Genomic DNA, 16341 nt, shown 5'->3' on the forward strand with positions numbered 1-16341 from the left:
ATGAAAAACTGTGGAGCTCATAAACATTCGGCCAGATAATGAGTCACAGCATGTATAGTTTAGCCTCTTATGTGGTCAGGGCCCCTTTTTTTTTTTTTGGATGGTGGACCAGTTTATTCTAACAGTGACATCCAACAGCACTGTGCCTGATACAGTCATAATAACACCACCAGGGGTGTAGCCAGTGAAAATCAGGAAAGAGTATTTATTAAGCTGAATGTTTCACATAAAGAAATTTGATTTGTTTTCCGCAAACACTGTAAGTGTAATATGGCCAGTCAAGCCATGCTCTCTTTTTGTCAGCCCTCCACTCACCGCTACTTTCCATTGCCACAAGCCTTCAGTTTGTTATCAGGGCACTAGTGTTTGAATTTGAAGCTCCAGTTGGGGTTAAAAGATGAAGATTTAAAATAAGATTCTGTCCTGTAAGGTACATAATTGTCTACTCACCCAAGCTGGAAAAAACAGTTAAAGGTTTTAAAATGTCAGTTTTCTTTGAATTTGGTACCTTCAATGCTCTTTTATTACAAAATCAGCATGGACTTTGTGAAAAAGTTAATTAAAGCAAATATCTAACATTACCTCAAAGCATTGAGTCATCACAGGTAAGACATAAATACATCATAAACATTTTTCATGCCTGCCATGGCAGTATGTCTTAGACTAGAATGATGATGAAGTTTGCTATGTTGTTTTTCCTCATTTTTGTACAATTCAGAGGTCTGATTTTAGCCTCATTGACCAAAGGTTGTGTCTGTGGTGAAAAGTATGTTTTATATTGAAGAGTGCTGCAATGTTGGTTGTTTTTATGAGAATTTTGCATTTTGGTTGATTGTTTTGCATCACCATACAGCAGATGGTGATGACTGTTAAGTGTTATGAGTTTGGGAGATATGGCTTGTTTGGAAATTTTATCTACCAAATTGGCCCACCCCTTTCTCACAGGGCTACACAAGATGTTTTTCTACACCACTGAGCACCACATACTCTACCATACACCATCATGCCAGTATCAGTGCTGTGTTGAAGCAGATTCACCACTTATGTTGATGCTGCACTTTCTGTTCCTGTATATAAAGGAGTGCTACAGTGCAAGAGTGACCTCTAGCATTGTAGTTCAGTTTCAACCACAAGACAATGGTGTAAGAAGGTGTGAATATAAAAAAAACAAAAAAAAAAAACACAAACTTTGGATATATAAACTACATTTTACTACGCAAATGCACACGTTTTTTATGGAAGAAAATGTTCATTTTTTTGTTATTATCTATAGCTTACAGAATTTTTACTATGAACTGGCAGAGAAAGAATGATATTGGTCTTTTCTCTTGCGATTTTTGGTTGACTTTGAAAAGACATTTTCTGCTGTTTTCCTCTGTTTAATTTGAGCTGGACTAAATTTGATGCAGGTGATGTCAAAGTACCAATCAAAGTCAGCAATATGTAAATGTCATCTCCTCACATTCCTCTCTCTCACATAAAGTTACTGCTCTCCTGCTGCGTATATTCTCAGCCAAAAAAGCTCTGAGCAAGAATGTTATTTAAGCTTTTCTAAATGTATTAATGTTGCTTGTTATGAAGTTTTATTACATCGTTGTGTTTGTATTGTTGGTGCTGCTGAGAAATCAAATATCTGACATATTATGTCTGTGTTAAAAAATGCTAGGGGCAGTCGTGGGCTGGAGGTTAGGGAACCAGCCCTGTGACTGGAAGGTTGCCAGTTCGATCCCCTTTGCTGACAGTCCATGACTGAAGTGTCCTTGAGCAAGGCACTTAACCCCTAATTTGCTCCCCAGGCACCATGGATATGGCTGCCCACTGCTCTGGGAAAGTGTGCTCACTGCCCCCTAGTGTGTGTGTGTGTGTGTGTGTGTGTGTGTGTGTGTGTTCACTAGTGTGCATGTATGTGGGTGTTTCACTGCATGCATGGGTTGAATGCAGAGGTCTCATTTCACAGTGTGCAAACACAGTGACAAATGGTTGTTAATTCTATTCTACATAAAACTTTGAGTCCTCCAACATTACCTGCAAATTACGGTCTGTAAAATGATCATTAGACTGCTTGTTCAGCATTTCGTGCTTTTTGCTCACCACAGAGGCTGTGTCAGAAAGAGCATAGTGGTCTGTTTTTCTGTGGGGAGGTTTAAATGTGCTGGGCTGAACCACACTGATTGAGTGTTACTCCACACTACCACTAGAGTGGGGTTGTTTATGTTGCCTGAGAGATGCCACTGTCAATCAATATGAAATATCCATCCAGTTATGTGCAGACAGCAGCTTGAGTTTTAGTCTTTATCCTGTATTAAATTGTATTCATTTAAAGTGTTTTTTTTAATAACACTGGTAAACACTTTTTAAAATATATTTACTATTAAAACAAAAAATGTAAACATTTGAAACCATGTTGACAGGAGCTTCAACTCACACAGGCTGTGTGTCATTGGCTAAGAGTCTAGCTGTATTCAACAAGGTCAGATAATCCAATAGCACTCTGTGTGTCTGTAGACACATGCTTATGTTTCACTTTACATGATGCTATGATATTTACTTATTAATAAAAATGAGCAAGAAAAAGAAGGATTCCAAAATGTGCTAAACACCACTTTCATTCATTTTCTTTTTTTTCTTTTTTTCTTTTTATTTATTTATTTCTTTGAAGGGGGGGGGGGCTTTACACAGAGAAACAAGGAATATCAGCACTATACCACCTTTATTAGAGAAATTGACAAAGTGTATTACGCATCTTTTCAAACCTCCTTATGTCCAAAATTGTCACAAATGGATGTATAGAATTTTGATATTTAACTCTTTAAATGTCTTTGGTCAGTGTATGATGTATCTGTGGTCATCTGAAAGATTATTATGTTATCATACAGAGATGCAACCAACCAATGACTGCACTTCATTCTGACCAGTGTGTGTGTGTGTGTGTGTGTGTGTGTGTGTGTGTGTGTGTGTGTGTGTGTGTATATATATATATATATATATATATATATATATATATATATGTATGTATATATATATATATATATCATCACTGTTAGAACAAAATGATGTATGTCCATTTTTGTTGTTTTTACAGTTTGAAAATGACAGCTGTCCTTTCCTGATGAATGTAGCAGTAGAAAAGCCTCCAGGTTTACTTGGACAAAGATTTTGTTCCTTTGATATCCATTCATAGTTAAGAATTTTTTTCTTCTGTTCTGGAAAGTTATCATTTTGGTGATATGAGGTTTTGCAGTGTGTTAACCATTTCCAAGTTGCTCTTTGAAGAAGCCATTACTTACAGTTATCATCCAGTATTTAGTTTATGTAATCGGTCCTTCTTCAAATTACATCAGATTTGCTGCTGATGGAATTTAACAAACTTATAGTGCAGTGTTTTTACTGCCAGCATAAATAATTTTAAACGATTTTCATGGCTATCTAAGACTTTTACGCAGTACTGTATTTAAAGTATATCAGCAATCTTCCTCTGCTGTCAAGCTGACTTTATCAGAAGAATTTGTTCTTAAAAACTCGGATTATGACCTTTAAAACCATCTTGTATCAGTTCGTAATGGGTGATTAAGAATGACGGATGAGTGTAATTGTTTCACAGCCTCCTTGCAACATATTTGAATTTGTCACAGGCATTGCCTTTAACATTTGAGCTAGATTTGTGGCTTTTACTTCATTTACTGGCCACAAGGGGGCGTGTGAGATCTGCTTTCAGAAGCCTTCCCTAGAGCAGGGTTTCCCAGTTCTGGTCCTGGAGCACCATTGAAGTGCAAATTTTATTACTTTCCCAGCTCTGACACACCCATTAAAGTCATGAAAGGGTTGTTAATTAGCTGATGAGGTGACTTTACTGTTGGGAGCAGGAAAAAGGTTGTAATGGAGTGGTACTCAAGCACAGTCCTAGAAGTACTTCCTAAAGTGTGTTAATCCTGTGTGCACCTTTCTTCATTTTTGCGGTAGAGCATGCATGTTTCCAGTAACCACCTGGTTAGGCATGAACTAATCTGAATGGCTGTGGTTCATTTGTTTGTCCCATATCTTTGTTTCTGGGAACCTGGATATTAATCTGATTTGTGGTGTAATCCCAATTTTTGTATAACCTCATGATGACTGTGTGCACCCGTGGCGATATAGAGGTTAATCCCACAACAAAATGAAATCAGGACAAAGGAGATTTTTTTTATTGTATCTAAACAATATCTAAATACATTTGAAATGAAATGTCATGCTTTTTCATTTTGTTTACATACACTGGGTGCAATGTTGTTTGGCTTCAAATATTTCCTTTATTTAATCTCATATTCATCCCAGATTACAGTCTGTTCCCCAGCTCCAACAATTCCACTCTTGGTACTAGCAACACCAGGGTGAAAAGGTATGTGTGTGTATGTGTGTCGCTAACCCTAGTCATATGAATGGAGCAGTGTTTGGTGCCTCATGAATGCTGTTTTGCAGGCCCGACAGACAGGCCACCTCATTCACCCAACTTTAGCCCACCCCAACCCCCCTTTATACAAGGCATTAGCAAACCCAGCCCCAAACATGCTCAGCCCTATACACTGAGGTTGAAGTGTAGAATGAGCTAAAGATTCTGTACCATACTGATTCTCTCACTTCTCTCTGCCTCCTGCCTCCCCCCACCATTAGTGTGTGTGAGTGTGTTTGTGTGTTTTAGGGGGGTGGTTTTGATCAGTGTGAGAGCTGAGATGTGGGTGGGCTAAGTATTTCAGTCCTTGGGATAAGAACACGCTGAATCTACGTTATCATGCTATATCTTAAAGGCAAGAAGAATAAATAAGTCTAAAAAATGTGTCGACACTATCTAGTTTTTATTCTAAAATCAACGTTATTAATGAGTTTGCCCCCCTTTGCTCAGTAACAGTTTCTTCTATGAAGTAACAGCTTCTACTAGATGTTGGAACATTTCTGTGAGAATTTAATTACATTCTGCCATTAGTGAGGTCAGGTACAGATGCTGGATGAATAGTTATTGATTTCACCTCGTCACAAATTATTCTATGGAGCTCCATAAATCCACAGCCCAATGCTGAAGACTTTATACCCCTCCAGGCAACACTGGACTTTGGGCATTAAGGCTCATGTGTGGCTGCTCCAGAGCATCCCATTCTACCTAATGTTGGAGCATTTCTGTTGATTCATTCATCATAAATTAATTACGCAACATAAAGCACAGTTGCTTTGTTGAAATGATGGGAAAAAAATAATTACAAAATGGCAATACATGTTTATTTTTTAGCAACAAGTACAGCATTGCATTCCTTTCTCATCAGTTTTCACAGAATTCCTGATTTTCTGTGCTTTCTGTGTTTTCATCCATCAGGGTTCTCTCACTACAGTTCCCAGCATACATTGTGCATATTTGTCCGTTGAGAAACCCCCTGGCCATATAGTATTCACTGATGTAGAGGCTAATAAATGCTGATGTGCTATTTGGCTTCTTAGCAGCAGTGGTAGCTTTCTTCTCTATTAGCCAGTTAGCTAGCTAAAAAATATATCAAACAGCCTGCCCTAAAACGCGTGTAGTTCTTCGAAAGCTCCTCCCACCTTCAAGATACATCATCAGAAGGGGGTTAGTCTCTTGTCTGGAGAATCACCACGTTAAGAGGAGAGTAGGCAGATTTACACCAGATGTTGTAATGGTTAAATGCCCTACTTTAAAATTGCCCCTCTAAAGAAGAAGTTGAATTTCCAAATCTTGGCAACATTTGGGTGTAGTGTGGCCCGGGTGGTCATGTATTCCCCCTTTAAAAAACCAAGTGAGTGGGGCCCACCAGCCTACTGGCTTTCTATGCTGCTGAAGACCAACCCCCCTTTAAGAGCTACATGCACCGAGTGCAGCCCTTCGGAGGTCAATCAGTCCCACTACGGAGCCTCCTCAGTCTCCCACTGTTTCACCGGCTCCATGTGGTAGCACAACCGCAGCTGCTGTTGCCTCGTCAATAGACGGTATTTTTCTTTTTTAGGTTCATTTTGGGCTCAGCAATTAAACTGAAGACTTAAGTTGGACTTTTTCTTTCAGATGTGACCAAGCGTGGAAGAAAAACCAAACTTTTACTTCAGCTTAACTCTGTGGAATTTGTGTCCTGGTTTTAAACCCTGGGAAAGTTGGCGGTTTTTGCCCGGATTTGAAGCTCGCGGCTGCTTGCGAACTGGATAAGCCGGCAGAGCGGAGAGCTGCCCCCACCGACAACAGCCCCCCGGTTCAGCTCAGAGGACTGAGGAGGTTTAGTTTGGACGTAGGGAGCGATCGCGGCGGACCGTGGAGTGGAGCTAAGCTGCTGCCATTCAAGGTGAGTGAGACTCGACCGAGTTTCACGTTGAGAACTTTTAACCTTTGGTTTCTCCAGCGCTGTGAAAACGCCGTTGACTTTCGAACAGAGTCTAACTGGGAGTTTGTTTGCACAGAAACGCTTTCACCCTTCATAGAGCTCTGCTCGCCAACTTTACTGCCCGAGACCGAAGTTGGCTTCTTATTCGAATTTTCCATTCCACCTTAAGTGGTTCCACCTATAAAGCGCCTGAATGTAATTGCTGCAGCATTTAAGGTGGAACGGAAAAACAAGCCTGCTTCAGTTTTACTGTTGTCAGTTGCCTCGCCTGCACTGGGCTCTACAGCACAAGTATGCTTTTTAACGCTTTTTAAAACGTCAGTATTCACCCATCAGAGGTAAACTTTTGTCTCCTTGGTGTCCCTTTTCGTGAGATCAGTGGTTCTGAATGTACAGTACCTTGCAGATTCAGCTTCGTAACTTACTTGACTACCAAGTAGTCTTACCAAGCTGCGCTATGTGATTCGCTTTTCTCTTCTGGACGTTTTTAAAGGCAGGTTTTAACAGTAGAAATGCAGTCGCTCAGCATATAGGACGATTTACTGTGTCTTAGAAGTTATGTGGAACCCTTAAAGACAATACTGGAACTTTCTTGGTTATCTTTATTGAGAATGACAGGCGTTGGCTACTGGAGGTGGAGAAGTTGACTTTGCTTGTTCTGCTTTAATGACCCAGGTGTGCTGACGTCCGGTGGGCGTGGTCAACATCATAAAAACACATGGTTTATTGTGATGTTGTTTAGCACAAAGAGCAAAATGTAAGCACGAGCACCGTCTCTGTCAGAGGTGGACAGGGCTGTAACAGTGTGCCATGACAAACATCAGACTGTGATGTGCATAGTTGAGAATTGTCAGCTTAAGGACAGTATTAAAGCACCCATATTATGGAATACCAAATATTCCTCTTTCTTTAAATAAGAGTTTACTGTAGTATGTAGAGATTGCTAAAAAAAAAAAATTATATATATATATATATATATTAGACCCGTATATGGATGCTAAGCTGCAAAAACAGCTGTCACAAAAATCAACACATTTACATACATCTGCCTATTCAGCTGACAGCAGTTCAGCCCCACCCATTCATGCTAAAGTTATATGGAGTGTTTCAGCCTGGGCTGCTTCTGAAGTGAGACATAGTGCAGGGCAGCCAGTCAGAACTGAGATTTTTTACATGAATAGGTCCAGGGTGTGTTCTGCCTTCTGCCAGATGGCTGCTGGGATAGGCTCCAGCTCCCCCTGTGACCCAAAAGGATAAGCGGCTTAGAAAATGTTTGTGTGTCTCTGATTTTGGTACATAAACTCACACTAATGGTATAAGCAGCTATCAGAAGGACAATAAAAGGCAAGAAAAGTGTCACGTAGGTGTCCTTTCATTATGCTATCTAACCAGTTGTATTGTTTGAACACTGAAGTTGCAGATGTTCAGAACCAACCATCTTGCTGTGCCAGCGCTCCTCCTGGTCCCAGCTCTAGTGTGATTTAGTAACTTGTTCAACAATGTGATGAAATTTATTCAGAATATCATGAGAATGCTGAATAATGGACCCAGTATGGCGAATCAAACCATGAACTATGAGTACTGTTAACACCACCACAGGTGAGATTTCATTTACTGAAGCACTGTCTTTCTCTCTGAAAGGGATAATGTATTTGGAAGGGAGATTATTATCTTGGGACTGTAAGGAGAGGGGAAAGGAATTAGCATATCACCAAGAGCTCCAGCTTTGCATACTGTTATGCATGGGAGTGTGTGTGCATGTGCTGGAGGATGGGGGTGGTGTAATTTATTTATTTATTTTTTGCTATGAGCCTTGAGTTGAAATTAGGCCTGTAGGGAGATTTGCAAATGAGGAGCCTAGATGAAAAGGAGTGTTAGTTGGTTAATAAGTGGTGTCTGGGAGAATGTAGCTTGTTCTCTTGCTCCAAAGAGTGCTATTACTGAGGGTGTCACAAAAATCCTTTTCCTTTAATACATTACCATTCCTAAACCAATAACCATCTGGTCCTGGGCTGATATCCTCCCAGCTGAAATGAAATGAAATGAAATGACAGCTTAACGGCACACAAAAGCCTTCAGCCAGGGAAGCCCAGGCTTCTGGCTGATCACTGCTCATTCCTAGGCAAAACTGGGTCATCGTTCCTCAACATTTTTCCATACATTCCCTCAGTAATGGCCCAGTAATTTGAAATATCTATGTTCCATGCTTTATTCTCCCAAAGGATGGATGAATAAACAGGCTACTGTGTTTTGGAGCATAGCAGTTATTTATGATTTGACAGGTTTATGAAATTCAGAAACATTATTTAAGTTATTAGGGTTGTTTTAAAAAAGTGTATGATCTATGAATCTATACACATTTATTACAATATCTGTATCAATTTTAATTGCAGCCATTGTTGTTTTGCTTTTGAGCCTCATATATTCTTTTGTTGGCATGCTGCTTTTTTGTTTATTGCACAATGAAATGTGACCACAGTTATACACTTTCTCTAAGAGATTGCTTTTTTTTGTCTGTATAAATTCCACAGTAAATTAAAGTTTTATATATATATTTTTAAAATTGTGAAGTCATTACATAGTAGCTATTAAATGTGTGCACTAATGCACAAATTGTAACATTAAAGCAAGAGCACAGTCTTGCAAGCAGACGTCTGCCTGCTGTTACAGAGTGGTGTGTTTTGTCCCTTGACATGGCCAAGAACCTGCTGTGCTATCAAAGTGCTGTTTGTACAAAGTAATCAACCACAGACGGTTGCCTTAGTGTGAAGCTGAGGACAGAGGAATTCTAGAGACTTTGTAGATAGTGTATGTACATGAATGATGGGTAGTTACAATGGAACTAACAAACATGCATGTGGCCAGCTTAATATTCAAGAGATATCAGATACATTGTTTACATGTGGGTGGAGTGCCCTGGTGACTAGAGCACAGATAACTTGATGTGTCTGTGAATACAACTCATTTTGAATTGAGTATAGACCATTTGGTCTGAACTAGTCTTCAAAATCAATGTGTCCCTGTACTAAACCTTTCAGTGCTGCATCATTTAACACTGAGGGCACAGGGATTCATGTAGTTCTAAATTTTACTTTGTTTTTGAGCACTGTGCAGGTTTTTCTGTTCGTTATGTTAATAAACTATACTTGTATGCAAAAGTTTGAAGTTCCCCTGATCACATTGCTTGTTTTGTTGATTTTATAAGTGAAAATAAGTAAACACATCCTCTACAGGCAAACTTATTTTTGGTGCCTTTTTAAAAAAATTTGCTTTAAATAGTTTAAAGTATTGGAAAAAATTAAATATCCAGTATGAAATATGTCATAACATTTGCACAGGGTATATACATTATTGTTTTTATTATTATCTTTATTTTTAAATGTATTTTCACTAATGTTAAATTCAGTAAATTCATTTTAACGTAGAAAATCAACAAAACATGCAGTTTGTCCAGGGGTGCCCAAACCTCTGCATACAATTGCATGTGCACACTTTTTTACGAAGGTAATGAGTAAGGAGAGGAAGGACACACACAAAGTGTGCATGTTAGTTCAGTAGGTTTATGTCAAAGTTGAACTATATCTTTAATGATTGACAATGTTAGCTATTTGTGCCTAGCAAGTTGCAAGGTGTCTCTCTTAAATTTTAATCTTAAAGATTTTTCAAAGTTTCTGCATAATTTAATTGCTACAATGTAAAGGAAGTAATTCAGAGTGAATTGATGTGAAATTCTGGAGTCAGAATTGTTCACAGTGATGGTGGAACCAGACGTTCCCTCACAGAAAACTATTTAAATGGATATGATGCACTGCCTGATGCCTGAGATGCATGATTGTTTTATGGTAGTTTTGAGAGAAGATTTTGGCTTAAACTTTTAACATGTTCATGATGAAAAGGAACATGCAGGGTGTTTTAAGGTGAAATGGTACCAAAATAAAAAAGCATTTATTTAGAATTACCACAATTTTAACATTATCAACATTATATATAAAAAAAAAACTAAGAAGACATGGAAGACACAAGTATATTCCCTGGCTATTCTGTGTAGCAAACCAAATGTCTGTTGTTGTCGACATCATGACCACCACTATATCACTATATCACTATATCACTATGCACCATTGCACATCCGTCCACTCTGACTGGCTTTGTTTGCATCTTAATGATTAGATTATGAAGAAATTTTGAAAAACTGGTGAAATTCCACTTCCATGTGTCCCATACAAAGTAGTAGCTGTGGTGGTGTTTTTTTGTAATGGTTTTTAACCCTTTTTTTATTTCAGTGTACATTTTGTTGTTGTACAGGAAGAAATGCTACCGACGACTCAGCGCATGCGTGTGTATATGCTTAGCTTTGCATTCATGTTCATGATCATGTTTGTTCGTCTCAGACACCTGGACAATGTCTGACTGAGAGTGTGGAAAATGGTCTTGACTTGTTAACTGACCTTTAACCCCCAGTATAAATGCTACCATTATATCTTTCCCATTTGACCTCTGATGGCTCGACCTGTTGTGACCTGTGAACAAAATGGAAACCTATTAGACTGCCAGATTTGGGGGGGAGGTGGAGAGACAGAGAGGCCTTTTCACCTTTCCACTTTTCCCGACATGGAACTTACACATAGGTGTCAATGAGCTAAGTGTATCCTTTATATCTCAGCTGTTGGTTAGTACTAATTACAGTGCACTGTTGCTTGAGTGAGAACATTCAGAGATTTGGTCCATTGGTTTGTTATGAGAACATCTTTACAGTTCCTACAAATTCGCTCTATTGAATTGGCTGTTCTGTAGAGTCACTAGCTATCGATGCAGAGCACAGTATTCAAGCAAAACAATCTTGCACTTTTTTTTGTCAGCCCTATTAAGTTAATAAGAAATTAACTGTGGATGAAACAAACTGTTTTCCCACCTGTTGCTCAAAATACACATGAGTATCTAATTACTAACATCTGTTATCAGATGGAACGCTAGCTTTTAACACCCTGAGTGTTATTGAACTGGCGACTGCTTGCTGAGGATTGGAATGAGGCCTTCTTGACTTTCAGTGCGGACAACACTTGTGTGAATCCAAACACCTTATCTTTGAGGAGCTGTCATGAGAAAGGATGTTAAGGAAGGAGGGGCTGCTTTGGTGTTTAAGTGTCAGTAGAACCCAGGGGAAGCCAGATGTTGCTTCAGGATTAGGTTCTTCTCAACATGAGCTTAAGATTCCTATTGAAGCTCTGTTTCTGAATCAGTGTCTTTGTTCGTAGAGATTAGGCTCCGTTTGTACATAGTAAATCTTGGGAATAATATAATAGCTTATAAAACCGGTGCTGTTTCAAAAGTTCCCTACAATGGAAAATCAGGAGTACTGTTTTTTTTAGCAGTAGACTGTGAGAGGTAGTGTGTCATCATAAATAACACCATGGCTACAGTTTGATCGGAGGCATGAGCCAAAAATGAGTAAAAAACAAGAACATTGTTGAAAATAGTTTTTTAAGAATATTTTTTTCCCCACAAAAACCGCCAACCCAAGTGATGTTTTACGCGGAGTACATAAAGGAACCATTGTTGTTGCTTACTAGGGGCCAGTAGTATGAAATTGGTTTGGGGAAAAATTAGCTGTTGTCAGTTTTTAATCAGGTTGTGTTTTCAGGACTAGCTGCTGTATAAACAACACTACAAAAGGAGACGGACATTGTAATTAAAAATCAGAATCTGATTTAACTGAACATTTTGTCATTTTGTGTAGTATATTTGTTTATGGCCATTATATGCATGTTCATTATGACAGATTTCAACAACACAAATTATATATTTAACACTACCAGAATGTTTGTTTTGTGTCCTATTACGTTTTGTTGCTGTCGGAGCAAAACCTCATCACCATTTTGTCATTTTCCAGTTTTTATCTTAGTTTTTGTTGTCTATAATTTTTATGATGAATAGACCAAAAGAAATGAACCAAAGTGACTTGAGGAAAAAAGTCTGGTTCCATTGACATACATTAAAAATAAAGTCAGTTTTTCTTTTCTCCTGGAAAATTAACATTTTGGATTATTCTTTGTCTTTGATTATTGCTGTAACTGAACTATTCTATTCTGTTCTATTCTATTCTATTTTATTCTGTTGTTTCTGTGACTCGACCACTTTTAGATAACATCTTATCAAACTTTAAGTTTCATTTGGAGAGATGTAGATAACCTGGCTGTAGGATTGATGTAATGAGTTTTGGCCTCTATATATGGTCCTCAGATTAAAATCTAGATTAACTACTCTATTTAATTACACCACTCTGGTTTTAGCAGTGTAATCTTATCACAGTGTCTCCTCCCTTTCAAAGACGCTGAGAGCCACAGTGCTAGAAAGTATAGCAGGCAGCCAAGTGCACAGGAGGACAGTGATGAACCTCAGTGCACAGAGACAGGTCACTTGTTGCAGTCAGTCTAGCTCACTGCCGAACACATCGAATGAAGGTTTGACCGGTCTCCAAATGCTGGAGCTCCTCAACTGTGTTTTAACCCCCGGCAGCACTCCTGGTGTTTAGTGGCTTTGGGGATTTTTTAAGCTGCTCTGTTTAGTTGGATTTAGCTCTCATGCCACTGATGAAATCAGGCAGCAAACTTGCTTCTGAGCAGACTGATCATGGGTCTGGTTTTGGTTAGCTGCACTTGTTTAGCTCTGTTCCTGTGCGTTTTGCTGCTTTGTAACAGACTCCTTGTATCTCAGATCAAACATTTCTATAGTGTACAAGCTATTTGTGGTGCCATGGGACCATCACAAAGTCCAAAGGGTTGCAGTTGGGGATGCATGATGGTACAGATTGGTATTGGCAGATAATTGTTAAAAAAAATGATTGGCCTGTATTTCAAAGTGATATTTGATGATGTTTATCCTATGCTGCAAGAGCAGAATGTTGAGGTGGTGCTGGGCCTCTGTGCTAAAATACTTGCATTGTATCCATTTAACTGCATTTGAGACTCCACAGAATGTAATGTTATATTTCTTTGTAGTAATGATGTAATCCAAATGAATTTCTCCTTATCAACAACTTGTAGTTTTCTGTTAGTACCTAGATGATGTGCTAAACCTTCCAAAAATAACACCATAACTGACCTTTAAAGCCACTTATGGTGCTGGGGCGGAGGTGCAGTAGAGTTGTGAGCCATTTAATCAGTTCATCTAATGTCACTTTCCTGAGTTGAAGTGGGTTAGTAAGAGCAGGAAACCTGATGAAATGCACACTTATTTGCAATGCTCACATCTTAAAACTGCCAGTCTAGACATGTTGTCATGTTTTAGATGCTGGAACAAGATTGTAGAATGTTTACATTCTAGTAGACAGTGTAATGGTGCAATATTTTACTGATGTTATTTGTTTATCTTTTTAATTATCTAGCCTGTCATTTTATGCAGCTAATTTTAATATTGTTTGAAATGTATCCCATAAACCCGTGGAGTTTGTTGCCACATTGTGGGGACGAATGAAGGGTCCTGCCACTCAGGAATGGTAACCAGGACAATCTGGCAAGATGTGAAAAGCCTGTTTTAGCACCAACTGCAGTGATGTGATCTTTTAAACTTGAGAGAGTTAGAGATGTGAGTCAGGTGGGGGGAAAAAACCAAGAGCATTTAAGTGACATTTTCAGAGAGTCCTTACCATAGTAACCCAAAGGTTCTGCTCCTGGCTGGAATGTGAGGTTTGTCTTTGTGCTTTTTAACCTAAATCAAGTCCCAATATATCCAAAACCACCTTTATGGTTTCCAGTTTCTGAATTGCTCCCAGTCACTTATTCCTAAGAGAGCTTCATCCTAAATGTGGGCATTTTTATTATTATTATTATTATTATTATTATCATTATTATTGTTATAATATGTCATTTATATTGTGATGCATATTGTATATCGTAAAACGTCTAAGTATCTTTATCATTTTTTGCCATATTGCTGACCCCTACTTCACACAGAATATGGAGATAAGGTTTAAATACATACAGAATCAATTTCATTATTCAGATCATGCAAATGAGGCTGTATTCTGATGAAAAGCAGAATATGCAAGCTCTGCAAACCCAGTAGCTCCTTTGATATTTCTGGAAGATTCTCCAAATTAAGCTCTAATTATTATAAAGTCAAATGCGATATTTAAACATTCAAAACTCGGGCATAATATAACACACCACTGTATGTAACATGCATGTCTAGTGTGTTTGCATTGGTTCCTTAGTAAAATGGGTTTTCATCACAGGATATTGCGGGAAGGTGGTGTCATGTGAGGGTGTGTGCATACTATTAACACACCCGCCCCCACTCATATCACAACCTTCTCTCAGGTCTCTTTGATGTCTCATGAAATATGTGTAACATTTGGCTTTCAAAAGTTCACATGATGTGTTTCCTGCAGCAACTACAAAATATATATGTGTGTGTTAGAATTCACAGATATCAAAGTTTAGTATCTGCTATACTGACTTCAGGGGGCTAAAATTTCTAATAACTGACATTATTGGCCAATACAATTGTGTTTTGTGTTTTAAATATTTTAATATTTTTTTTCCATTTTAATTTTATACTACAATACATTTTGTTAAACAGTGCTTTTATAGCTCACAATTGTCACTTTTTAATGCTCACACGTATTAAAACTGAAATAAATGCCAGAAACTTAGTATTCAATAGTATAAATGTTGGAACACTGAAGAAGGAGCGACGAGGAATTCTTTGGTTTTTGTTTCTACTGGTTTCCTCTATTTTTTTTGAGTGTGACTCATTGGGTTCTGTTGGTGATACTACATTGGGAAGTTGTGACCAAAAAAGGTAATTATGACCACCTTATTGGCGATATTTTTATAACTTACAATTTATTAGAAACACATTCGTGAATTCTTGACATGATGTGATTAAAGAAGAGCCTGCATTATTTTGACAAAAAATAACCCACTCACACATACACACACAGTGTGAGAGGGAGAGTTGATGGATTCAGAATGCCACCTTGTTCTCACAGGTCATTATGAAAGATTATGCCAACAGGATGTCTCTTCCACTCCTCTGTTCCTCCACTCCTCCACACCTGTGTTCCTCCACTCCTCCAACCCTGTGTTCCTCCACTTCCTCACTGTCTCTCGTTCCTCAGTCCCAATAGAGCCAGTATGAGTTGCATGCAGGAACCTGATTTTTAATTACTGTGAGTAACTGCAATGTAAATTTACACTGGAAACTTTAAGGGAGTGTTTAGTGAGTGTGCGTGTGTGTGCTCACGTTAAGGCTCACAGTGTGTGTCGTTAAGGCCTGTACTCTGCAGAGTGTGTGTGTGTGTGTGTGTGTTACTCTCCTGTAGACAGCCCCCACTCTGCAGGGGGTAAAAAGAGAGAAAGCCGTGCAGCCTTCTTTGTGCCTTTGTTGGAGTGGAGGTTGAAAAGGCCAGCGAATAAGAGCAGGAGAAAGGGGGAGAACGAGGGAGGAACGCAGAGGAAGAGGAGGGAGGATGAGTGCACATCTCTCTGCTGACAAACAGCAGCGAGAGCCCAGCTGCTGCTGGACGTAAGGTGTGTGTGCTTTAGGGAGAGTGAAGGAGAGTGGAAGAAGGGTTTAGTTCTGCAGGAATTAAATCGTGGGAACTACTTCTTTCTCATCTTTACATAGTGTTTGCATGTGCATGAGAAACAGGCTACGGCATGTTGTGTGTGTGTTTTTTTTTTTTGTTTTTTTTTTTTTTTCCTTTTCCTCCTTCCCCCCTGGTTGCCTGTGCTGATTTGTACTGATGTGGCAGAACTGGTCTTGTAATTACAGGATTTAAAGGCATGAAAATTCATGAAAATGCTCAACTTTGGTTTTTGAAGTTTTCTTCTTGAGTTTTGCACTGGAGATAAGAGGCTAATGTAGCTCTAAGGTAATGCAAACTTCACCAATTAGCATTTGTGCAATCGACATGTCTAAATAATCTAACGTGTAATCTCACCATGTTCAGTCATCAAAGGGCCTGCCAATCTGTTAATGCTTTTAG

The 16341-nt window shown here is 38.7% G+C and overlaps 1 protein-coding gene across 5 annotated transcripts in view; it reads left to right on the forward strand.

The window, feature by feature from the left end:
* The first annotated feature begins 5808 nt into the window (after positions 1–5808).
* plxnb1b (plexin b1b) overlaps positions 5809–16341 on the forward strand; it is a 110503-nt gene continuing 99970 nt past the window's right edge. For 3 of the 5 annotated variants that reach the window (XM_017697876.2, XM_017697874.2, XM_017697877.2), the window contains exon 1: positions 5867–6311. The gene's annotated coding sequence lies outside the window, so the exon portion shown is untranslated. Of the gene's footprint in view, positions 6312–16341 lie in introns of all 5 variants that reach the window. The other 2 variants (XM_017697875.2, XM_017697879.2) reach the window with 2 other exon arrangements.

The sequence above is a fragment of the Pygocentrus nattereri genome, chromosome 26, assembly GCF_015220715.1.
Source record: "Pygocentrus nattereri isolate fPygNat1 chromosome 26, fPygNat1.pri, whole genome shotgun sequence".
Lineage (NCBI taxonomy): Eukaryota > Metazoa > Chordata > Actinopteri > Characiformes > Serrasalmidae > Pygocentrus > Pygocentrus nattereri.